The 26,150-nt window shown below is 42.9% G+C and overlaps 2 long non-coding RNA genes across 2 annotated transcripts in view; one reads left to right on the forward strand and one right to left on the reverse strand.

Moving 5' to 3' along the window:
- The window catches only part of LOC309383025, a 904,876-nt gene that overhangs the window by 601,215 nt on the left and 277,511 nt on the right, over positions 1–26,150 (forward strand). The window lies entirely within an intron of this gene.
- The window catches only part of LOC309384699, a 29,771-nt gene continuing 11,684 nt past the window's right edge, over positions 8,064–26,150 (reverse strand). The window contains exon 3 of the long non-coding RNA XR_014174104.1: positions 8,064–8,276. This is a non-coding gene — a long non-coding RNA (uncharacterized lncRNA). The remainder of the gene's footprint in view (positions 8,277–26,150) is intronic.

A 26,150-nucleotide genomic window follows, 5' to 3' on the forward strand; every position in this document is an offset into this window, starting at 1 on the left:
TCATCATAGCCTCTTTCCTGGTTAGCCGCATCCGAGCAAAGAGTTACATCAGAGGCAGTTGCACCCAAGTAGAAGAGTTACATCAGAGGAGGCAGTTGCACCTGGGTAGAAGAGCCACATGCAGCTACAGGCTCAATCGACATCAGAGAGGCAACATCAATGTGCAACGTGGCAGCATTGCATGGTGGGCATGGTGATGGACAGGGTCCTCCTGGAGGGCAGCTTGAGGGCTGACATGCTGCCCCCCTACCAGTGGAGAGGATTCTGGAAGACAAAAAGCGCTATTAGCAGTATCCTCCAAATGTATAAGAATGATAAATGTAAAGAAGAAAAATAATTATGTGAATGTATACTTAAAATGGTATGTAAGAGAATAAAAAAATAAAAAAATTCTGTGAAAAAAAGATGATCTTCTAGACTGCCTAGTGGAGTTATTTTTGAGAAGTTGGGGGTCTGTTGAGCTCCAATTAATTATCTGTTGGAAGATTCTTCTCTCCCATCCAACCACTGGATATGGTTAGTGCCTTGTTTTGTGTAACTGCCAGGGATATTGAATACCCCATTGGGTTGGCCTATTTTTTTCTTCCTTGGTGTTTCAGTCATGTGAACATCAACTTCATAGAAGATTGACCACAGGTCTACCAGGAAGTCAAATTTCTCTTTGGGATATAATCCAAAAGATTCTGCCGTTCTTGTATGGCAGCCTCACTCCCTCAATGTACATAAGGAGCAATTTTTCATTAGGGGCTGGAAGTCACATTTTTTTCTCAACTCCTGTCATTAGAAAACCAAAGCTATTGTAGGAAGTTACCACCTACCCCGCTCCTAGGAAAATGAGATATTTTAGGAAATATTAAAAGGGCAAAATATTTTCCCTAAAAGGGATGCAGAAACTCAGCCCCCCCCCTTTGTCAATGGACCATTAAGGCCTGAGCCAGTCTATTCTATATAACAAAGATCTGCCTCCTTCAGGTAGAGCCATAATAGGAATCCCAAAGCCCTTTCATTACATCATCGCCTAGCAACAGCTCAACCAAGCTTGGGACTCAAAGGACAACCTGCATGGCCCCATGGGAGTCTGACAACCAATCAGAATACAAGCTCAAATTCAATAGTCCCTTTTTTCTTCAAGATCTTCAAGGCATGTGATCCCCCTTTCCCCCTAGGACTTCAAACCATGTGGTCCTGTCCATCATCAATACACCTTCTTTCCAAGCAACTTCCAATGAATCCAGTGTCTTTTCCCCCACTTGGAACTGAACCCAGAAGGATATTTCTTCCAACACTATATTCCTATGACTAGAACACTTTTTAAAATAAAGGTTCCATTTTCAGGAAAACACCTTAACATCGATGTGCTCAGAGTTATAGAGTCTGTTGTACTCTAGAATTTGCTGAACCTCCTTTTTTTTTTTTTTGCTTTGGCCAGGTTAACAGAACTGTTGGGAGCTGATATTTGGACCAAAGAAGTCCCATCTATATTTTAAAAACCAATTTAAATATTATTTGTCACAGCAACTATCACTCGGTGTGATAATTACTAATATGCATCTAGCAAAGCTGGATTTATTTTCCTCCTTCCCCTGCCTTCCTTACTCTGTTCAGAGCACTCAGTAACATTCTAATCAAATTTCATATCCCATTTCACTTTAACTTAATAGTGAGTGGTGATCTCTTTGTATTTTTGTTCTTCTTTTTATAAAGTTGACTGCCCTTCGTACAGATTGCCAGAAGCTCAAACATCTGGCAAATGCAAGCAAACAAAGGTAAGTGCTACATGAGTGGCAGGGAGAGTTACAATTATGGGTCACGTTTCCATGCTGGATGACTCATCCATCTTGGAAAGATTTGCTTATGAGACACACTCGTTCTCATTTGATTCATGGATCTTTCTAGTGGGACCTGCTTTATGATTTAGTGCAGAGGCGGGCTTCAAAATTTTTAGTAACGGGTTCTCTTCCTGGTTATTGGATGGGCGTGGCCATGGTGGGTGTGGCCTAGTCAGCCTCCTGGACCATTGCGGGGGCTGGGGGGGCACATTTTCACTCTCCCCAGACTCCAGAGGCTTTCCTTGAGCCCCCTGGAGAGTGAAAATGGCCTCTCCCGTGCTCTGGAGGCTCCCTGGAGGCTGGAAAGAGGCCCATTTCTGGACTTCCAGAGCCTCTAGGAGGCCCATTTTTCACCCTCCCTGAGCCTTTGCATGGGCCTACACTTACCTGGCATCCAAAACGGGCCGCGTGGAGACTCTTGGGATGTGGAGGAGGGGCAGGGTGGGCAGGGTCAGCCAGGAGTGGGATTTGGGGGTTCACCGAACCACGCAGAATCTTTGCTAGAGGATCTCCTGAACCCAGGTGAACTCGGAGCAGCCCACCCCTGATTTAGTGGCAATGATTCATTCTCTATAGTGGGTAATTCTGGAAACTGTGGGCGACCAAACAACACAAGTACTACAGTCCTTGTTTTGAAGGCAAGGATCCCTTAAGAAATATGAAAGTAGAAACTTGGTAGAATTTCATGGTGGAACCTGTAAGGAATTTTAAGATGATAATTGTATCAGCCCTGTCCTAGTGCAAGAATTTCTTCTAGGATGACTCCTCAATTTTGGTTGTCTCCAGGTAGCATCCCAAACTAGGATACTGAATCCTCCTTAAGGTTCAAAACCGTCTTCACTTAACAAGATTGCTCAGTTTTTCAGTGTAAGTATATGCAGTTAGTTTGGAATGATTTAATGTTAAATCTGGGGGAGGTGGGAGGGGAAATTTTACCTTTATCACTGTCTCCCCGGTATTTATTCCTGGCTAGGTCAATCTCCACATCTACTGCCAACTTGTACCAGCATTGCAGGTTGCATGGGGCCCCTCTGTTAACACAGTTCTGGTATATATCTTGGTTCAGGCCATCCATAAAACTGTCCATTAAAGCCTCCTCGGACCACTCCGCATATGCACCGACAGCTCACGAAACTCTTGAATGTACTCAGCCACTGGACTTCTTCCCTGAGTAAGAATTTTCATCTTGGTTCTCAACTTATGCTTGGCTAGTGGGTCAACAAAGCACTTCCTCAGGGGGGCCATAAGCACATTGTAATTCCTCAGCAGGGGAGAGTCATCATTATGCAAGGCGACCATCCAAGCTGCCGCCTTATTCTCCAATGCCATAGTCACAGCTCTCACCTTGGCTTCCTCGTTGGGGAAATCCTCTCCAAACTGTTGCATGAAATTTCAGACCTGGACCAGGAAAAATCGTAGTTCTTTGGGGTCACTTCCGAATGTCATTCCAAGAGGAGGAACTTTTGCCATTCGGTGTCTGTGCCCCCCCCCCTTGGAGGGTCTTGTGTGGCTGCTGCTGCTGCTGCTGGGGCTCTCCCATCCTGATCAGCTCCACTATCTGCCCCCAGGGATTCCCCAGGGTGAGACAAATCCTCCGCACGTCTCTCTTCTTGATCAGGAAAATCAGCTTCCCTCTCCGCCCAGCTCTCATGGAAACGACATTTCTCCCAGGCCTCTCGGAAGAGTTTCATAGCATGGGACATCATGAGATACTCTTCTTCGGCTTCCTGCCAGGCAGCTGCAGGTCACTGACGTCGGCTGGTGGTAACTCCAGCAGGAATTTCCTCAGGATCATATCAATGCCCCAGTCCCAACGACCACCTAGGGCGAACGGATCTTTCCTCCAAATCCAGTTCAGCCATGCACTCCGTCTACAAGGGACATGAGGATCTGGCAGCCCCCATGTTGTCCTCCTGGTCACTGCCTGGATTGGACATTTATTTGGAGGTTTTGTTTTTATTGCGCTCCTCTCCAAAGGTGTTAGCTCCGGGATGAGCATGAAGGGAGACCTTGCTTAATGTCAGCCATGTCTCCTTCAGTAACCAAGAAAGAAATCTCCCAACTCCATTGTCTGTGGAATTAAAAGTACTTTTACTGGTTATGAATAGATGGCAGCGAAGTAAAGCAAGGTCTGAGTCAGAAAAGCGCGAAATCATACATATCAAACATTTGCCCAGCCCCCACCCTCCAACAACCCCCACCCCATTGCCCAATCTGCAACTCCCTTAGTTTTCATATGGGTTGCATCTCCAAGAAGCATCATCAGGTTGGTATGCAGGACGGTTGGCCTTGACCAGGTCCAAACATTGGCCATCAGCATGCATAGAAGATGTTGAGAACAAAACTCCCTTTTTGACTATCACTCCTGTATCACTCCTGTACCATTTTTTCCCACACCAAATACCATGCTCCACCCTCCCCATTCCATGGCAGCCAAAAACAGGTAAGTGAAGCAGAGGATGATATCAGATAGCCATCAAGGCTATTAACCATTGATCCCTAAATCCATCACTTTTTTGGATAAAGAGGAGAAAGGAGGAATATTTACCAGTATCTTCCATTTGGTTCTTTTAAGTGGACACTTTGCTTGGGGTATTATCTACTATTTTCTGCTTGCAAAGCAGGTGCTTTGACACTAATTAGTGCTTTCTACAATAGATTAAACAGTAAAAGATTCCTTCCACAGCTGCTGTCACATTACTAGAAGAAACTGAACACAGGAAAGACAGTTTGGCTTCTTATATACAAGCCCACAGTGCTATTCCTTTGGCTTGTAAGGCAAACGTTAGGATTAGAAATCCTAGCTTGCACAGAATAGTGTGAGCAGGTTAGGTATACAAGTAAGCTTTGGTTGCATTTGTGACATACTGGCCATAAAAACAGCCAGAATTGACCAGGTTTCTGGTGTTACGGGAAATGCTCAACTTACAGCCATTCATTTAGTGACAATCCAAACTTACAATGGCATTGAAAAAAGTGACTTATAACCATTTTTCACAGTTACAACCATTGCAGCATCCCCTGATCACGTGATCAAAATTCGGGTGCTGGCAACTGGCATGTATATATGACAATTGCAGTGTTCAGGAGTCATGTGGCCACCATTTATAATCTTCCCAACTGGCTTCCAAAAAGCAAATTTAAGGAAGCTACCGTGTTTTCCTGAAAATACGACCTACCCCAAAAGTAAGTCCTTGCTTGGTTTTTACATGTGCGCCCAATATAAGCCCTACCCACAAAATAAGTCTGAATCAAAACCCCGCCCACTCCAGAGCGCAGGGGATGTGATGAGGTGTACGGGTAAAAATTAAGGGTGGGGATGGGTGGCGAAGCTGCTCTAGTAGATAAAATAGTAGATAATTAAGGATGTGGAAGGGTGGTGGAGTTGCTCTAGCTACCAGGCCTCACAAACCACAACACCTGCCTTGCTTTGCTGGTCTACTTCTTCTGTGGCCACTTGCCACCGCTTGCACATGTCGCCCTGACCTCTGTTTCACCGTCAGGGTCCTCCAGGAAACACCTCTGCAGCCAAGAAACAAGGTCTGGATTTACGTGTGTGTTTCCCCTGAACTCCGTTTCACGGAAAGCCCTCTGCAGCTGATAACAGAGCTCCAGAGTGATCCAGTTGTGATTGTAAGTTGAGGACTACCTGTACCGTTAACAGAAAATGCTGGATGTGGCATAGGTAAGACTAAAGCTGGTACTAAGGTTATTCTTTCTTTACCTGACTAAAAAGCATTGTTTTGGGATGGCTGGTCATGGAGAACCATATTTATGGGCAACTGGACAAAATGTAAAAATGGGAATGTTAAGATAGAAATGGGGGAGTGGAGGCACCAGCGGTGGGTTCCTACCAGTTCCTACCAGTTCAGCCAAACCGGTAGTGGTTTGGCGGCCTGGGTTGCTGGAACCGACAGTGACTTAAGCCTGCCAACTCCCTGAACCAGTTCTCTGGGCCATAGGTGCCGCCATCTTGTTTTTGTCTTCTGTGCATGCATGCGCTCGAAGAGCAACCGAGCGAACCGGCAGTAGTGCCTGACAGAACCACCCCTGGGAGGCACATATCAATGAAAGAATGTCTTTGTCTGTTGCTTATTCTCGTCTTCAGCCATTGGTTTTCTGGAAAGAGCTCTAATTTGCCCACCTGCAGGAAACCATCTTTGCATTTTGACAGAGGCCATTGCTTTTCAAGAGAGAGAGAGAGAGAGAGAGATTCTGAGAAAGAAGGTTGGACTCAAAAGGGGCCAAGTTGCCATCTTCTGGGTGGCTGGTCTGAAGAGGCCAGTGGGAACGTTGAGGTCAGAAACGATGGTCATGCTTTGGCTCAATATCTTTCCACTAGACAACCACAGATGTGACTACTGGATTTTTGTGTGTGTGGCTTTTATTCAACAATCGATGGCCAAAGGTTAAATGGTTACATTAACTCATTCTTAATTATTCAAAATAGAGACAATTACGTGAGCCATTTACATGAAATTAACTCAAAGGATGTACCACGACTCCCATTAATTGCTGAATGACTCCATTTCCCCTAATTAATGAGTGTTACTCCTAGAACATTACCATTTAATCTAGGAAGGAAGATCTCTTGTTTTAGAACATAATTTCGCTCCAGTGTTAATATCAGGGGAAGACAGATAGGAGGCATTCCTGAGAGGAGGAGGAGGAGGAGTAGAAACCAGCATGTATCACCTTCCCACCCACACATGCTCATTCTAGCACTTACAGAGAGGCTTGCCATTACTGAAACACAACATCTGTCTCAGGAATACTAAACACTTCAGCTGCAGATGCCAACAATAAGACCGAACCATTCCTTACAAAATTGATAGTTAACAGGAGCATATGCCAGAGGCATGAATGAATGAAAGAAACCCATTTGTTCCAAACATAGAACAGAACCGCTCATGTGGAGTGTTCAATCAGAATGTTGCAATATCCGGTTCCAACATGTGGAACATCCCATCGGGGACAAAAATTAAAATGTTCTGCCATAGGGAAGAGTAGGAACTGGAGAAAAGTCTCTGTGTCTCTCTTTAAACGTCTATGGAGATTCTCAGTCATCCAGGTCATGGTGGTCCCTTTTCAAAAGGCAATTAGACTTCCTTTGTTTTTCCTTGAAGACTTTTCATTTCTCATCCAAGAAGCTTCTTCAGGGTCTCTCTTTACTTCCTCCTCCTAAAACCACAGGAACAGATGCAAATCCAGTCTGACTGCTATTTCCCACCCACATTGATGAATATTGCATTCAGTTTTGGTCGCCACAATGTAAAAAAAGATGTGCAGAGAAGCAACAAAGATGATTAGGGGACTGGAGGCTAAAACATATGAGGAATGGTTGCAGGAACTGGGTATGTCTAGTTTAATGAAAAGAAGGACTAGGGGAGACATGATAGCTGTGTTCCAATATCTCAGAGGCTGCCAAAAAGAAGAGGGAACCAAGCTATTCTCGAAAGCATCCGAGGATAGAAGAAGAAACAATGGGTGGAAACTAATCAAGGAGAGAAGCAACTTGGAACTGAGAAGAAATTTCATAACAGTTAGAACAATTAATCAGTGGAACAGCTTGCCTCCATAAATTGTAAATGTTCCAACGCTGGAAGTCTTTAAGAAGATGTTGGATAGCCATTTGTCTGAAATGGTATAGGGTTTCCTGCCTAGGCAGGGGGTTGGACTAGAAGACCTCCAAGGTCCCTTCCAACTCTGCTATTGTATTGTATTGTAGCTGGAGCCTTCTGTATAAATCTCTTCAGGTATCTCTTTCTATCAGGGACAAGCAATATATGTTGTTGTTGTTGTTGTTGTTGTTGTTGTTGTTGTTGTTGTTGTTGAAGGCTCAGTTTTTAAGAAGATGTTGAAAATAACCATTTGTCTGTAATGGTGTAGGGTTTCTTGTCTAAGCAGGGGGTTGGACTAGAAGATTTCCAAGTCTGTTATTCTGTTCTATTCTAAATATTGATCCATGGGATTTTAAAAAAAGAAACTAAAGCATTTGAAAACTCCTCAAAGCAGAAAATGAAAAGCTCATTTACAACTTACCTAACAGAATATCATCTCTCCTTTTCTGTGAATTTAAGAATACAAAAAAAGGAAGAAAGGGGAAAAAAGAACATAAAGCTTATTTTGACTGTCATTTTTGTCATGGCAGAAGAACATTGAAACAATATGCATGTCAGCGTTCTAAATACCATGCAAAAGTAAATCAGAGTCCAAGGCAGAATCATCCTTAAAGTTCCAATTTAATAATACAGGCATGTTGGCACATCTATGGAATTCCAACTCTGATTTGCTTCCTGGAATTCCACCCAGTTGAAAGTTCATAATCTTATGCCCACTCCCATAATCCATCACATGGTCCAATCTTCTTCTTCGACCCCGACAACACCACCCCCGCTGGTTCCCATCAGGTGTCAAGGTGCGGAGACAAAAGATGACCTTGAGCTTCTAGAAAAGAATGACAACAACACATTCCACAATTCTACTCCTTTCTATTCCCCCCTCCCAACTACTACACTAATGAAACAGCATAGGAAAATTAATAGAAAGTGTGGCAGGCCAAAGATCCTAAAAGAAACATAACCACAGGCCTGACAATGCAAGGGTGTCAAACTGGAGGCCTGCAGGCTGGATGTGTCCCATGTAGGCCATGCCCAACCCAGCTCCGCAAATGGGAAAAATGTTGTGAAACGTCACATGACGGCAACATGACATCACATGTTTGACACTGGTGATATAAAACATACTGTCCCAGACATAGCCCCGATGAGCACTGCCGTTTCTAGGCTGATGCAAGATGCCCACTTTCTTACTAATACATTCGATAGGGTCATTTGGGCAATCAATAAAAAAGTCATCTGAAGCCACCCTACTATGTTAACCAGAAGTTAGCAAGCCAACGTATTTCAAGTATCCATGATTGTAGTGACATAGTTTCTGCAAACTTCAAAATAATCATCGTCATGCGTATTTTGTGAGAGAAATCTGAACCATTTTTTTAAAAAATAGTAAAATTAATCCAGAATAGAGAATAGATTTATGAGATGTGAAAGCAGTGGTGGGCTGCTGCAAGTTCGGGGGAACTGGTAGTTGTGACCTATGGGTGGGGTCGGGCCGTCCACCTACCTGGGTACAATCCTGTCCTATATTGCTAGGTTTTTGACGCTGCATGGGTGGGTTCTTGATCCTGGTGCAACCGGTATGGTGCAACGGGGCCGGGCATTCACTACATGAACATGACCAGTGCGTGCATGCGTACTTACCGCCTGTGATGCTCCAGCTGCTCGGCAGAGCATCGCACAGGCACCGTACACAGATGGAAGCCCCGAAAACTTCAAATACTGGTAAGGAGCGCAGGTGGGCAGGCGGCCCCTCCAGAGCACCGTACTGGAATGGTACCTGGTGCTTCCGGCAGGCACCGGTATGTCCGTACCAGGGCATACCGCTCATAATCCACCACTGCGCTGCATGCATGTGTGGAAGGCATGTAAGTGAAGTGTGTGTTTTTTTTATATAAAAGTTTTTTTATTTTTAAACAAACAAAAACAAACATACATATAACATAATAATATCATCAATTACATATGTGTTTAGCATGTCATTTGATCACAAACATTTGTGCAACACCACTTTCAATTGTGTATAAAATCAGCAATTATCAACCCAATGTACATGAGTACATTGTTATCATTGTAAATCATATATTCAGTTTACTCTTATAATTTCTTCATTTTAGACATGTATTCTAAGAATTAAATTCATATGTATGCCAACTATCTGTTACATCATTATAAATCTATTTAATAATAAAATATCTTATAGTATCACCTGTCTTATTCTGGTATTTCTTGCAGTATTTTTAAAAAAAGTTCACCAGCATTTTATATTTGTGTATCATTACTTTCAATTGTATGTAAAATCATAAAATATCTATCAAATGTATATAAATACATCTTTATCATTGTGTCTCATATATTCAACTACAATTATTATTTCTTCATTTTAAACAAAATATTATAAATAGTCAATTCATATATATACCAATATTCCATTACATTGTTATAAATCTATATAATCTATATGATAGTAATATGTCTTTATGGTATGTCCTATCACATTCTATTATTACAATTCAAGATTGAGATAATTGTATCCATTGATAGAACAAGTCCCAGATCTTATAAAATCTTCTTGTTCTCTAATTTCAAATTCAATTTACTCATTTCAGCACATTCCATTGTTTTTTGAATAACTTCCTCCTGCGTTGGTATTTTCTCATTTTTCCAATTTTTTGCAAATACAATTCTAGCTGCCGTTAAAATATTTATGATCAAATATTTCAAGTCTTTATTGTATGTATCTGGTATAATACCCAATAAAAAAGTCTCTGGTTTAAAGTCTATGCATTTCTGTGTCATTTTCTCCAACCACATGTGGATTTTAGTCCAATACCTTTTAGCTTAGGAGAAACTTCCTGACAGTTAGAACAATTAATCAGTGGAACAGCTTGCCTCCAGAAGTTGTGAATGCCCCAACACTGGAAGTCTTTAAGAAGATGTTGGATAGCCATTTGTCTGAAACAGTATAGGGTTTCCTGCCTAGGCAGGGGGTTGGACTAGAAGACCTCCAAGGTCCCTTCCAACTCTGCTATTGTATTGTAGCTTCTATGCAAGTTCACCACATGTGGTAATATCCCGGTGTCTGATGACATTTCCAACACTTTTCTAATTTATTCTTGAACATTCTTGCTACTCTCGTTGGGAGTAGGTGCCACCTGTAAAACATCTTATACAAATTTTCCTTATAAGCTGTTGACATTGTCATTTTATAATTTTGAGACCACAATTTCTCCCATTTCTCTAGTCAATCCCATGTCCAAAATTTTCTCCCCAAGCTATTATAGGTTCTTTAACTTGTTCTTCTTTTAGCTTAACCTCTAGTAAATGTCCATATAGTTTTTTAATTACTTTTTCATCAGTACCTGCCAAGATTTTATCTCACTCTTTTTATCATAGAAACCTTCCGTTTTGCAGTCTTTGTCATATCTAGATCATATTTGCACATATGAAAACCAATTCATTTCTATTCCTTCCTGTTTCAGCTCTTGCATAGATTTGAGCTTACCCTCTGCATTTAATATTTCACCATATCTAACTGTTTGTTCCTTTTGTATATTATTGGATATGAAAAAGCTTCAATAGTTGATAGCCAGACTGGTATTTTTAGGTAATATTGCTTTTTAATCGTCTCCCAATTCAATAACAAAGCCTCCCTTAAGTAGTGTCTTCTAAAATAACCCTGTGTTTTGGTTCCTTTATACCATAAAAAAGCATGCCATCCCAACAATAGGTCATGTCCTTCTAAAGTCATTAGTCTGTAATTCCTTAGTGTTATCCACTCCTTAACCCACATCAAACTTGTTGCCTGGTGATATAATTCCCAATTGGATAGGCCCATGCCTCCTCTTATTCTAGCATCTTGTAACGACTTTAATTTTATTCTTGCTTTCCCCCTCTGCCAAATGAACTTCAATACTATTTTATTTAATTTGTCAAAGTAATTTTTCCCTAGTCTAATTGGAATTGTCTGGAACAGATATAAAATTCTAGGTAAAATGTTCATTTTGATTGTAGAAATTCTCCTTGTCATTGATAGTTGTAGATTTTCCCATTTTGTTAAGTCAGACGCGATCTGTTGTTTAAGTTTATGATAATTTTTCTCCTTAAGCATGCTACATCTTGCAGTTAAATATATCCCCAAATATTTAACCTTGTTTGTAACTTGGATCTCCAATGCTTCTGCCAATTCTTCCTTTTGTCTCGATATATTCTTTGTCAAAATTTTCGTTTTATCTTTATTTATTTTCAAGCCAGCTACTTTCCCATATTCCTCTATTCTCTCAATCAATTTAGGTGCTGTTTCAAATGGCTCCTCGAGAATAAAAACCAAATTGTCTGCAAATGCTTGTAGTTTATATTCTTCTTTTTTGATTTTCATTCCTTTTATTTCTTTTTCTTCTCTAATCTTTCTATTTAATACTTCTAAGGTTAAGACAAAAAGTAAAGGTGATAATGGACAGCCTGGTCTCGTACCTTTCTTTATTTCAATGGAATCCGTCAATTCTCCATTTATCATTATCTTTGCTGTTTGTTTATGGTATACGGTTTGAATGGCTTGTGTGAATTTCTTGCCGAAATTCATCTGTTCCAATTGTAAAAACATAAATTACCAATTCATGTTATCAAATGCTTTCTGGACATCTAAGAAGATCAAAGCCATCTGTTTTCCAGGGTGTGCCTCATAATACTCCAATGTATTCAGAATTATTCTCATATTATCTTTAATTTGTCTTTTTGGTAAAAACCCACTTTGGTCAGGATGAATAAAACCATTTAAATATATTTTAAGTCTTTCTGCTAATATCGAAGCAAATAACTTATAATCCGAATTCAGCAAGGAGATGGGTCTATAGTTCTTAATTTGTGATAGATCAGCCTCCCCTTTGGATAGGAGAGTAATATACGCCTCTGAATTGTGTGTTTTGGCACTGCATTCATGTGCCCATATTTCCGGTGCTGGGCAAACCAGTTGTTATAGTGTGTGATGCCCACCCCTGTGTGAAAATGTCACTTAATTACAAGGAAGGCCTGCTAGACAATATATGAATTTAGCATAAGGCCTTGTTTAGCTTTTTGCAGACGGAAACCAAAGGGGAATCTAGTTTCACTTGCCAACTCAATAGCAACAGTGATTATTTCCAGAATTTATGCAAGAATCTGCCTGAAGCACCCTTTGTAAGAAGATTCATCTTAAAATAAATATTATCTCAATGGACACTGTGGGTGGTTCTGCCATCTAGGCAAATGCATCCAATTATGATAACAAACAAACAAAACAAAATCCTGACTAGTTTAAGTTTCATGTTGAGAAAAAGAAGAGTTTTCTGAATTGTACTGATTTACTTATGTCTTCCCTAGCCCTTGGGAATGTATCAAGACAAGGTAGAGGGAAATACATATTGATGTGTTCTCCCCCACCACTTATTTTATTGTTCCATTATTTTACTTTGGTTTTGTTTTCAGTTTTTTACATTTCTTCCTTTTTATTGTTGTAAATCGGCTAGAGTATCCCCATGGTGAGATAGGTGGCAAATACATTTAACAAATAAATAAAATATAGTGGAAAAAAAAGTCAAGGTTGAGAGAGAGAACGAGCTGATAGATATCTTTTTGTAACTGATAAGACTTGGTCTGTCTCTAGTTTTGTGGGTTACTTGGCAACTGCTTTGGGCTTTAGGTGTGAAAGAGAAAAAAGTGAAATTTGACTTTGGATTTTGACAATTAAATGGGTTATGGGAAATGATTAGTAGTTACTATGGGGTATAGCTAAAATTGTATACCATAACTTTATTACATGCCTAACCACTTTAGAAAAAAGTGGGAAGTTATTGCTTTTTGTTTCCTTTCTTAAATTTCTTCCCCTCCCCCACTTTATTTCCTCTATCCCCTTTCTTTCCCTAAAGGGGCTTTTTCATGAGGCAACTGGACTTTCTTGTTTTTCTTTGAAGATGTTTCGCTTTTCACCCAAGAAGCTTCTTCAGCTCTGACTGGATGGTGGGGAATGGAAGGATTTATACTCCTTGCAGACAGTTGGTCATTTGCATTCTTTTAGAGAGTCGTTGAGGCCACCTGGAGGTCTACCTATGTCCTCAGGGTCACCTGAGTGGTGCAAATGGGTGTGGAGCCATTTTGGAACTGCTGACGGACTGTGTTGTGGTGCTGGGACTGTGTTGTGGCACTGTGCTTTCTGCAAAATGTTGCACTCTAAAAGAATGCAAATGACCAGCTGTCTGCAAGGAGTATAAATCCATCTGTTCCCCACCATCCAGTCAGAGTTCAAGAAGCTTCTTGGATGAGAAGCGAAACATCTTCAAAGAAAAACAATTGCCTCTTGAAAAAAAAGCACCTTTGGGACAACCATGACCTGGATGACTGAGAATCTTTATAAACTTTCCTTCTCTGTTTTTCCATTGTCTTTATTTCTATATGTATTTTATATTAATACTTTTTATATAACATACATTTTTTTAAAAAAGACTCCATCTGGCTCACAAAGAATAGAATACTAATCTCCTGGACAATGGAAAGTGAAGTTATATTTCAAGCTCTCTGAAATTATTCTGCTTCAGTTGAAAAGGAACAATGAAGGACCTGTAATAATGTACTAATAACTATTTCTCTTAAAGGTTCCTGGTGGTTTTGGCAACATATTTCTGTGGTTTTCTTGGTAACTTCATGGATGAAATTTGCTATTGCCATTTACTCAGATGTTTTTTGCCCTCTCAATCTACTTATAGTACAACTAGCTGATAACTTGGCTTTATTTATAGGGGGGGAAATGTCTGGACCAAATGTAATTTCTAATGTTGGATTTTCCCTCTTACCAGAGGGAGCCCCCTTATGGAGTACTGTGAAGCCATTACCATGGCAACTCCCCTGCGCTGTACAGTAGAAACCATTTTATGGCAGTACAGTAGAAGCCATTTTAAGGCACAATAGGCTGTATCTTAACAGAACACACACACACACAGTATTTTTTTCGGAGATTAAGTAATCTGTGTACCAAGTTTGGTTGAAATTGCTCGAGGCGTTCCAGAGTTATGCTGGAACATACACACACATGCACATATATTTATATATAGAGAGATTCTGGGATTACCAGGTAGTGTTCCTTCTAAACGTGAATCAGCCTCAACTATGTTCAGACAAGGTCAGTCAGCTGCAGCATTAGATGAAGGTCCTGGAGTTAACTACAGGTAGTCCTTGACTTCCGACTACAATAGGGACTTGGAAATTAATTGTTAAACAGTGTGATTGTTAAGTGAGGCACACCCAATTTTAGGACGTTTTGCTGTGATTGTTAAGTGAATCACCACAGCCATTTAGTGAGACTTCATATGACTGAGGGAAGCCCCCATCCTAGAAGAATGAAATATTTTGGGAAATATTAAAAAGGCAGAATATTATATTTCCCTAAAGGAGAAACGGTGAAACAAGTCTTAGAGGCAGAAAGCAGCCCCCAGTCTTTCTTAGTAGCCCACAGCAGATGCCAGCACTTAAAGAGATAAAGAGCTTATTGAAAGAAGAAATCAACTATCTAAGTGGCTCTATTCATAAGCAAAGCAAATACTGCGGGCAGAAATCCATTCAAGACAGGATATTTCGAAACCCCTTGCAGCAAAGTTTGACAGAGGCAGAATGGTAGGATTAGAAAGCAGCCCCTCACCCAAGATCCATCCCAGAACGAAAGCCATTAGCCACCATAGGAATTGCCCAACAGCCTTTCAGAACACGAGCCCCTTCATTGCACAACCCCCAGAACAGTTCAAACTTCAAAGTCACACACACCTCTAAAGATCCATCCGCTCATTCAACCATTTTGTTGAGCTGACCCAGAACTGCTGTGGGCTCTGTTCATCATTAAGCTTTTCTTTCTGATTAGCCTCCATGTTGTTTCCAGCATCTTTCTTTCTCCCACCTTGGAATGGAACCAGATGGATTTTTCCTTCCAACATGGCCATGACTTGCCTTGCTGACTTACTAACGGCTTTGCTTGTTGGAATCTGGCTGGGAAGATCACAAATGACAATCACGTGACTCCGGGATGCTGTGACCATCGAAAATGTGCAACAACTGCTAGGTGCCCAAATCATGAGTACATGACTCTTTTAATAAAGTTTTTTTTTTATTTTTCCATTTTCATAACATATAATCACATGTATACTATTACATAGCCAACATCGTATTGTATTATTAAATGTTTACATCAATTCGTCTTGCCATCAACTCCCAAAATCAATTATTGGCTCTTCTGCTCTCCATACACCATATTTGTACCTTATCCATCACTTTCTTCTCCCTCTCTCCTCCACCTCCCTACCTCCTTTCTTCCTTCTGTCGCCCTTCTCTTCTCTACTTCCCCTTCCTCTCTCCTTCTCCTCTCTCCTCTTTCCACTCCTTCTTTCTCTCCTCCTCTTCCCTCCCTGCCCTCCCTCCTATCCCTCTCTTCTTCCCTTACCTCTCCCCTCTACTTCACACTCTTCATCTCATTTACTTGGTGTATTTCAGCTTTTGAGCGAGCTCCCTTTTATGTTGATGGTATTTATAATTCCTTTTCAATATACATATTAAATTTTAAGATACTGTATATCTTCTTCCTTTTTTTAAAAAGAGAAAAAACAAAGTATACATATAGAGACATTATTCTTTTAAACCCCTCCCCCATTAATTGTTGAATAACTCAATTCCCACTAATTAATGAGTGTTACTTCTAGAACATTACCATTTAATCTAGGAAGGAAGAATGCATGACTTTGAGGATGCCGAGACAGTCATATGTATGAGGACTGGTCTTTTTTCAGGGCCATCATTACTTTAAATGGTCTTTAAACGAGTCGATAACTACTCTATTGTATATCGGTCCTGTTCCTTACTCTTTCCTTCTTAATTCATTTCCATTTTAAAACCCAATTCACAATATTTGAATTTATTTTTAGTGTTATTTGAGTCTCTCTTACAGTACGTGAAGGTTGATAGTTAATGGTTATATATAGACAATGCCATCTCCCATATCTCTACCTCTCTTATCTCAATTGTAGCTCTAGATGTATAGCTTTGATTTTCTTTTAAGCTGAGTGTTTTCTGTTTTGGTTTCATATGTCTCCAGACTCTAACCTTCATGATACTTTATTTTCTGTCTGACTCTGAATTCTTTATGGTGAGTATACATAGATTGTTACATGTACAGACACAAATATAGAAAGTGTCCTATAAAGACTGTGGGGAAGAATTGTTATTAAACATTCATTCAGGTCTTCCATTTGTGTTTTATTCAGTACAACCGCTTAGAATTTTTACAGATAATGTATAACGCCCCCCTCATTCATTGCAAAACCATTGCCCACAAAACATAAAGAGAGCTAAACATTATCTTGTGAATCTTTCCTTTAAAGATTCAATCCTGTACCCATTTATTTGGACACAGTCTCAATACGTAATAGATAATAGCATTTCTTAGTAGACCCGCATATGGTTGTGCCATTCTGAACCTATGATTCTGAAATTGTATGGGTTTTTTTTCACCCCAACTGAAACAAGGCAACAATACTAGAGAAGGGATAAACAGATGCTTTTTATGATTTTAAAGAAATCTCAAACGGTAAAGACTGCTTTCAAATCAAATCACCACATGTGTGTGAGATTTGGTAGCCTTCTGCTCTCAGAAAAGGGCCACCCTCTGTTTGCAATTTCATCCCATTCTGATAAAGAGAGTGTGGCAGCCATTTGTTGATTACTGAGTTGTAGTCAGTTGGGAGGCATCAACCCTGGATTTTCTCAACAAGATTCTGAAAACTGTATTCGCTTGCTTTTCAGATCACTAAATCAGGCTATGAACCAAACAGGACACACACTTTTTGATTCCCAACCTCTAAACCTACTTGTTTTTAATCAGCTCCTAGGAGATAATAATAATAATAATAATAAATTTGGATTTATTAGCCGCTCCCTTTCCAAGTAGGACTCGGGGCGGCGTACAATGGAGCATATAACATAAAATACATAACAACACCAAACGTACATACATACACAACACATATACATATACACGGAGGAGGAAACAAATTACATCAATAGACAGTTAAAAATCTACTTTAAAATACCCCAATTGTAAAAACCCAATAAAATTAATATTTAAGAACAATTTAAAAAACAGTTTGGAGGAATGGGAAAATTACGATTGCGATTGAGCCAGGCCGGATAATTGAAAGAGGTGGGTCTTCAGCTGTACACGGAAGGAGCGGAGATCGGAAGTAATCCTGATGTCACGGGGGAGGTCATTCCATAGGGCTGGGCCCATCACAGAGAAGGCTCTGCTCCTGGGTGTCGCCCCCCGACACTGTTTGGCGGACGGCACCCGGAGAAGTCCCTCTCTGTGTGAGCGAATTGGTCGTAGGGATGTGTGGGGCAGGATGCGATCCTGCATATAACTAGGCCCTGTGCCATGGAGCGCTTTAAAGATCATAATCAAAACCTTGAAACGCACTCGGTAGACCACAGGCAGCCAGTGCAGCTCGCGCAGGAGAGGTGTTACAGGGGAGTATCTGGTCCTCCCCATAATCACCCGCGCGGCCGCGTTCTGGACCAACTGTAGTCTCCGAGTGCATCTCAAGGGAAGCCCCATGTAGAGAGCATTGCAGTAATCCAGGCGAGACGTCACTAGCGCATGGGTGACTGTGCGTAGGGCATCCCGGTCCAATAAGGGGCGCAATTGGCGCATCAGGCGAACCTGATGGAACGCCCCCCTTGCCACGGCTGTTACATGGTTATCCATGGACAGCCGGGTATCCAGGAGGACGCCCAAATTGCGCACCTGTTCCATGGGGGCTAGTTGGACGCCCCCGATGGCCAGAGATGGAAGCACCTGGTTGAACCGGGAGGCCGGAAGCCACAGCCACTCCGTCTTGGAAGGGTTGAGTTTTAGTCGGTTGCCATCCATCCAGACCCGTACGGCCTCCAGGCACCGGGACATCATTTCGACGGCCTCATTGGGGTGGTTCGGAGTGGAAATGTATAGCTGAGTATCATCAGCATACAGATGATATCCCACTCCAAAACCACGGATGATCTCGCCCAGCGGTTTCATATATGTGTTGAACAGGAGGGGCGAGAGCACCGATCCCTGTGGCACTCCACATGTGAGTGGCCTCCGGGTCGAACTCTGCTCCCCTGTCAACACACGTTGCGTCCGACCAGAGAGGTAGGAGCCAAACCACCGTAAAACGGTGCCTCTGACTCCCAGCCCCTCTAGCCGGCGCAACAGGATACCATGGTCGATGGTATCGAACGCCGCCGAGAGATCTAATAGGACCAGGATAGAGGAACAACCCCTATCTCTGGCCCTCCAGAGATCATCGACCAATGCGACCAAGGCCGTCTCCGTGCTGTGCCCGGGTCGGAAGCCGGACTGGCGCGGGTCTAGATAATCATTTTCCTCCAGGTGACGTGGGAACTGCTGTGCTACCACACTCTCTACAACCTTCGCTAAAAAAGGAAGGTTGGAGACTGGACGATAATTGACTAGGTCCGTTGGGTCCAGGGAAGGCTTCTTGAGCAGGGGCCTCACCACCGCCTCTTTCAAGGCGGCCGGTAGAGACCCCTCACCCAACGAGGCGTTCACCAGGCCCAGGAGCCAGTCGCGCGTAACCTCCCAGGATGCCAGTACAAGCCAGGAGGGACACGGGTCCAATAAACATGTGGTGGGTCGCAGACGTCCACGCAACCTGTCCAAATCCTCGATGGCAACCGAGTCAAACTCCTCCCAAAGCGGTCCCTCAAGACTCGCAACGGGCGTCTCTACTGGACCCCTGAAAGGGGTCCATCCCATCCGGATTTGAGCGACTTTGTCCTGTAGATAATTCCCAAACTCCTCTGCTCTGCCCTGTAGAGGGGCTTCCCGTGATCTCTCAAACAAGAGGGAACGGGTCACCCGAAACAGGGCGGCAGGGCGGTTATCTGCAGACGCAATAAGAGCGGCGCAATGTTGACGTTTGGCCGCTCTTAGTGCCACAAGGTACGTCTTCAAATAGGCTCGTGCCTGTGCTCGGTCAAATTCGGAACGGGAGGATCTCCAACGACTCTCTAGGCGTCTCTTGTGGCGTTTCATCACCCTTAGCTCCTCGGTAAACCAAGGTGCCAGGGTGGTTCTTCGCCGCAGGAGAGGCCGCAAAGGCGCCACCCGGTCTAGGGCCCCGGTAGCCGCACTATTCCATGCGACTACCAGGTCCTCTACTCGGGGGCGGGTCAGGTCCACAGGAGGTGGCCCAAGTTCCGTCTGGAACCTATCCGGTTCCATCAGGCGCTTGGGGCGGAACCATCTAATACCTTCCAGTTCCGCCTCCTCGCGGCGGGGGGTAGCACCAGGGAAGTCCAGCCGAAGAAGTGAGTGATCCGACCATGACAGGGGAATAGTGTCTAGATCCCCTATTCCCAGATCACTCGTCCACTGGCCAGAGACAAAAACAAGGTCCAGGGTGTGGCCTCCCTCATGAGTAGGGCCCTGAATTAACTGGGTCAGGTCCATGGCTGTCATGGAAGCCATGAACTCCCGAACCCCCTCAGACGCTTCTCCCATCGACGGCAGATTAAAATCCCCCATCACTAAAAGTTTGGGGGTCTCAACCGCCACCGATGAGATCAGCTCAAGGAGTTCGGGCAGGGCCGCTGAAGTATAGCGAGGAGCCAGGTATACTATCAGCAGGCCCAACTGCCTCCCTGGGCCCCATCTCACGACGAGGGACTCACACCCGGATGTCTGCGGCACAGTGAACTCTCTCGGCTCTAAGTCTTCCCGGATAATCACTGCTACCCCACCGCCCCTTCCCTGGGCCCGAGGCTGGTGAAATGCTCGATAACCTGGAGGGCACATTTCCACAAGGGGTAGACCTCCCTCGTGGCCCAACCAGGTCTCGGTTATTCCGGCGAGGTCCGGGTCCCCCTCCAAAATTAGATCGTGGATGAGGGGGGCCTTATTGACAACGGACCTCGCATTGCATAACAGCAGTCTCAGGCCTTGGGTCTGTAGATCCTGACCACCTAGTATGCAGGGGTTGGTACAAACGACCGGGAATGACCAAAAACCCCGGTCTCCCAACTGACTACGTGCTCTTAAACTGTCCTCGCACCTGCCCCTCCCTACGACCGTTGGTATTAAAGTGCCCTGCACAGGAATGCTATCTTCCTTCTCCTCCCCCACTCCGCTCCCTCCTCCTTCGACCACACCTAGATGCCTGGCTCTACCATCCCTCCTGACCTGTTCCCCCCCCTCCTCCCACCCCCCAACCCCAGGATCCCTACAAATTCTTAAAAAATATTTTACTAAAAAACCCCTTAATTTGCGCTTCCTCCACCTCTCAGGGTTAATAAACCCATCCTCAAGGTGGGCCCTCGAAAGGGCTGAAGGCCAGACCTGCGAGAAAGGGGATTCCCGCAGCCGCAGTAATTCCGGCTTCGTGTACATAGAAATGGAATCATGGGGTACAGTTAGTTGGTAACTGGTGCTGAAGAAATAGATGTAAAATCATTTGTTTGTCGAGAAGGTTTTCCTGACCCAAGATGAAAAGGGTGAGTTAATGGGCTAGTCGCCTCCCCGGGTTTCATTCAGGAGAGTTTCAAGATGGTGTAGGAACCGGCAAAGCAGATGTTAAAACGATGTTAAAAAGCAGATATTTAAAAGATGTTTAAAAAGATGTTAAAAGCAAACGCCAAGGTCACAATCAGAATAGTATCAAGGATTCAAACCTAGGTTCTAGGTTTGCCATTTAATTGTGTCTGCTCTGCTCTGAGAAACTTTAACCGGCTCACCCCTCCTATAGCTGCTTCGTTCAGATCTTGGCAATTAAGAGATGGCAATTAAGGTTAATAGTGTGTACAGATGCTGTGACAAGTCTACCTCTACAAAATATCAGAATTGTGGAGGCAACGGTTGGCCCTCTGACACTTTATGGAAGCAAAGATTGGACTTAGATAGAAAGAATTCAGATGTTTCTGAACTAAAATTTATGCCTGGTCATTTGTACTTCAAGTTAGAATTCTGGGTCCGTCAATGTGTTTGCTTTTTTGGCTATCCCTGCTATTCTCTGGAGTAATGAGTATATCATGGATAGGCAAGCAAACAAACAAATTGATTTTAAATATATCAATCCAAAGTTCTCAGTCAGGATACAAATGAGCAGGCTTATGTCCATATTTTGGACATTATCGGGGTGGGATTCAGCCGGTTCGGACCAGTTCGGGCCAACCGGATGTTAATTTTAATCTGGTTCGCCAAACTAGCAGTTGAAAGAACTGGCTGACCCCACCTACCCATCCCACCCCTTCCAGGAGTCTCCACGTGGTCTGTTTTCAATGCCAGATAAGTGCAGGGCCTGCATGGAGACTCTGGGAGGGTGAAAAACAGGCCTACCGGAAGTACCGGAAGGCCAGAAATGGGACAGGAGGGTTTCCGGAGCTTTGGGAGTTCATTTTTTCCCTCCCAGAGGCTCAAGAAAAGCCTCCGGAGCCTGGGGAGGGCGAAAACACCCCCTGCCATGGTGCAGGAAGGTGAGTAGATCACCCCCACCCAGCAACCAGGCAGAGAACTGGTTGCTAAAAATTTTCAATCCCATCCCTGTGTATTATGTAAAGATCTAGTTCTCTTGAGAAGTCCATAAAGCTAAGAAAGTAGAAGGAAATAGAAGAAGAGAACAACTAGCAGCAAGGTGAATGGACTCACTTAGTGCAATCGTGGGTTTACTGATGGAAATCTGAAAGATCAGACTATGGACAGGTAATTTTGGAGAAAGTATATATTTGTGATTCTAAAAGAGCCCGTTTAGTGTAATGGTTAAGGCATCAGAGTAGAAACAGGCAGACTGTGAGTTCTGGTCCCTCTTTAGGCGTGAAGCTTGCTGGTAACTTTGGGCCCGTCACTCTCTCTCAGTCCTAGGAATAAGGTAATCTTGCCAAGAGAACTGCAGAAAGTTTTCCAAGCAATCACCAGGAGTCAACACTGACCTGAAAGCAGATTTTTTTTTTAAAAAGGGGGCTAACACCAAGTTGATGGCATATAATCAATGAAAGGATTCGTTTGAAGGACCTCCTATTTTCTTTTCCTCTTTTTTCCCCAATTCCATCCTACACACCCAACTATAATTTTAGAGATTCACAGCCTTCTGACTTAAACTGCTTAAGACTTGGCTGTTCTCCTAGATGTTTGGTTAGGATGATGGTTGAGCCTTTTGGATTTGTTTTTTTTTTCCTTTTAAAACAAACATTTCATCATTCATTAATCAGTGTGTCATCTGAATACAATTTTTTTGAGTCTTAATAGTTATAGCTTACCACCGAATTCTTTATATACATCTATTCTTATTTTAGCATTGCAACTTAACATACGTATCTCCTGTTTTAACATTTCTCTTCCTAAATTATTTAATTTGATACTTTTTATCCATATTCATTTTCTTAACCAATGATAAAATAGCCCCCATATGTTATAATAATGAGATTCTTCCTTTCCTTTAATTGCTAGTGTTAATCTACTCGTTTCTGCACAATCTAATATTTTCTTAATCACGTTTTCATCTTTAGGGATTTTTTTTTAAATCTTGTGTAAATACAATTCTAGCCACAGTTATTACATGAATAATCAAATGTACATTTTCTTTACTATATTTTCCTGGGTTCAGTTTTTGTTGCTTGGTCTCACTGTCTTACAAGGAGGCTGAGTTCACACATTATGCAAAACCATGATATTGTGTGATTGATTTTGGTTAGCTATAATATGTGAACCCAGGTATTGGGGTTTAGTCCACAAACCATTCTTAGGAAATTAATAAGTGCCCAAAAGAAGTGCATGAAAAATATCTGATGCACAATGTGCATGGTGTGCCCAGTTTGCTTCTGCATCCAATTCAAGGTGATGGGCATAACCTTTAAAGCCCTATAGGACATGGGGCTAGGGTACCTGTGGAATTGTCTTTTCCCCATTACATCAGTGTGTGCAGTCTGGTTAGGCAGAGAAGGTATGCTACAGACCAGTGGTGGGGTCCAGATTCTGTCACAACTGGTATGTTGCAACGGGGCCGGACGGCCACCTTGGGCACGCGCGCTGCGCACACGTGCACACCCACCACCCTGCAACGTTCCAGCTGCTCTGCAGAGGTCGCGCAGGCTCCGTACACTGTGCGTGCATGCGCAAATGGCCCAGCTGGCTTAAAAGCAGGTAAGGAACGCAGGCAGGTGGGCCCACCAAAACACTGTTCCGGTACGGTGGCTGCTGCTCCCAGCTGCCACTGTTATGCCCTTACCAGGGTGTACTTGCTGAAACCCACCACTGCTACAGGCTGTTAACTAAAGAATTTTGATTGGTGGGGTCCAGGAAGAGAAACCTCTCTGCTGTCATCCCCACCCTTTAGAATATTCTCTTCCCAGCGATAGGGTAAGTTCCCCTCGCCTGGATTTTTGGAAGAGTGTGAGCAGGATAGGGAAAGAAGTTGCACCAGGACAGGTGGGGGGGGGGAGAGAAGGAGAGGCAAGAAAAAACTGGGAGGGGGAGAGGAGAGAGTGTAGGAAGTTAGCAGCCACCCCTCTCCTAGGAAAATGAAATATTTCAGGAAATATTAAAAGGGTAGAATATTCCCCCTAAAAGAGAGTCAGAAACTCATCCCCCCCACCTTTGTCAATGGGCCATTAAGGCCAGAGCCAGTCTATTCTACATAACAAAGATCTACCTCCTTCAGACAAAGCCATAGTAGGAATTTCCCAAAGCCCTTTCATTACATCATCACCCAGCAAGAGTCAACCAAGCTTGGGACAGGACAACCTACAGAGTTGCCCCTGCTTGGCTCCATGGGAGTCTGAGAACCAATCAGAATACAAGCTCAAATTCAAAGCCCAAATTCTCTCTCTCCCTTTCTCCATTCCATGTGCCTTTTTGCCCAGGACTTCAAGCCATGAGGTCCTTTTCACCATTACACCTTCTTTCCAAGCAACTTCCATGAATCCAGTATCTTTTTCCCCACTTGGAACTGAACCCAGAAGAACATTTCTTCCAACAAGAATTTGGAGAAAAGTTCGCAGCTTTGATTATTTTTACATCACAACACATTGCAATGCTGCACTACAAGGTCGGCCCTTTCCCACAGGCTGATGCAAATATATCAGGGATGAGTTTCACACTTCATCACTTTGTCCAGGACACGAAGTTTACTTAGAGTGTGTCTGAATCTGCCCCTTCTGATGGTTTAGTTCCAGGAGATTCGGAACAGAAAAGGACCTCACCCACACCAGATGATGCAAAAGTCTCAGGGGGAAAAATATGGATGATAGGTCTTGCATGAAAAAGGAAAAGTGGCACCTTCTCAGCGTCCTTTTCTCTAATGCAACAGCTCCCCCAGCTTACATGTTGGAGAACTTAAATTAAAAGCTGCAGTTCTAGCGAGATACATAACAATAGACGCAAACTGCTAAGCCCTCTTGCTCTGCTTGGTTTTTCCTGTCTTGTTTCGAGGGGGATGGGGACCATTATAAGCAGAGGCAGGGGCTCACTTTTTCTGCAGAATACATTCAATTATCAGAAAGTAGATTTTGGTATGAGCTGGAACAAACTGCCTAAGAAAAGGCTGGAATGCTCTTTGCTGGAGGTTCTTAAATGGAAAGAGGATAGTTATCTTGTTAGGGAGGCTGCCATGGTGGATTTGTGCACCGGGCAGGGAGCATAGGTGATCTGCAAGATCATTTTCAACTCATAATCTGTAATTCAAACCTAGGCAGTATGGTTTGTTAATCATGACGTTGAGCCTAATGTAACACAAACCCAATAAAACAACAACAGAGTTAAACAACATTGGGCTTGCGTGATTCTGGTTCATTAGAAAACAGTTTCTTGTCTTACAATTACCATGAAATCTGCAGTATTTTTCCTCATCTTTCTCTATGCAATTTGAAATGTCTGTATAAGCTTGGCTTTAAAACGTTGCACCCTGCACTGTTTAATACAGCTTATTGAACAAGCTATAATAAGCCGTGTTCACATTTCATGCTAAGCCATAAATGCTTCTTCTAAAAATAATTTCTGAAGAATGACAAAGATGGAACCTTACTTTATTTTAGATAAGCATACATAAGGTGCTATATTCCGGTCTAGTTTACACAACATGCTCATCCTGAACCATAACGTTATAATTTGATATTGTACAATATGCATAATACAATATGTATACATTTCACACAATGTGAAGCACAAAGCATCATTTGCTTTCATATGCAGATATAAGAGGGTTCTTTCAGTCCTTTCCCTGATCACACTGGGGCTGTGTTGAAATTCATTTTTTTTACCACTGGTTCTGTGGGTGTCGCTTGGTGGGCGTGGCAGGGGAAGGATACTGCAAAATCTCCATTCCCTCCCCAATCCAGGGGAAGGATACTGTAAAATCTTAATTTCCACCCCACTCCAGGAGAAGGCTGCTGCAAAATCTTCATTCCCTCCCCACTCTGGGGGCATCCAGAGGTGGCATTTGCCAGTTCTCCAAACTACTCAAAATTTCTGCTACCGGTTCTCCAGAACCTGTCAGAACCTGCTGAATTTCACCCCTGCAGTGGGGGTATCACAACCCATCATCCTTTCTCACCAGCTTAAAAGGCTTCTCAAAAGTGCTCTATTCCATTTCAAAGCAATGTTAAACTTTCTCTAACGAATCGCACTTTAAAAGTCACTGTTACTACA

Source organism: Natrix helvetica (assembly GCF_964273705.1).
Source record: "Natrix helvetica genome assembly, chromosome: 1".
NCBI classification, from domain to species: Eukaryota; Metazoa; Chordata; class Lepidosauria; order Squamata; family Natricidae; genus Natrix; species Natrix helvetica.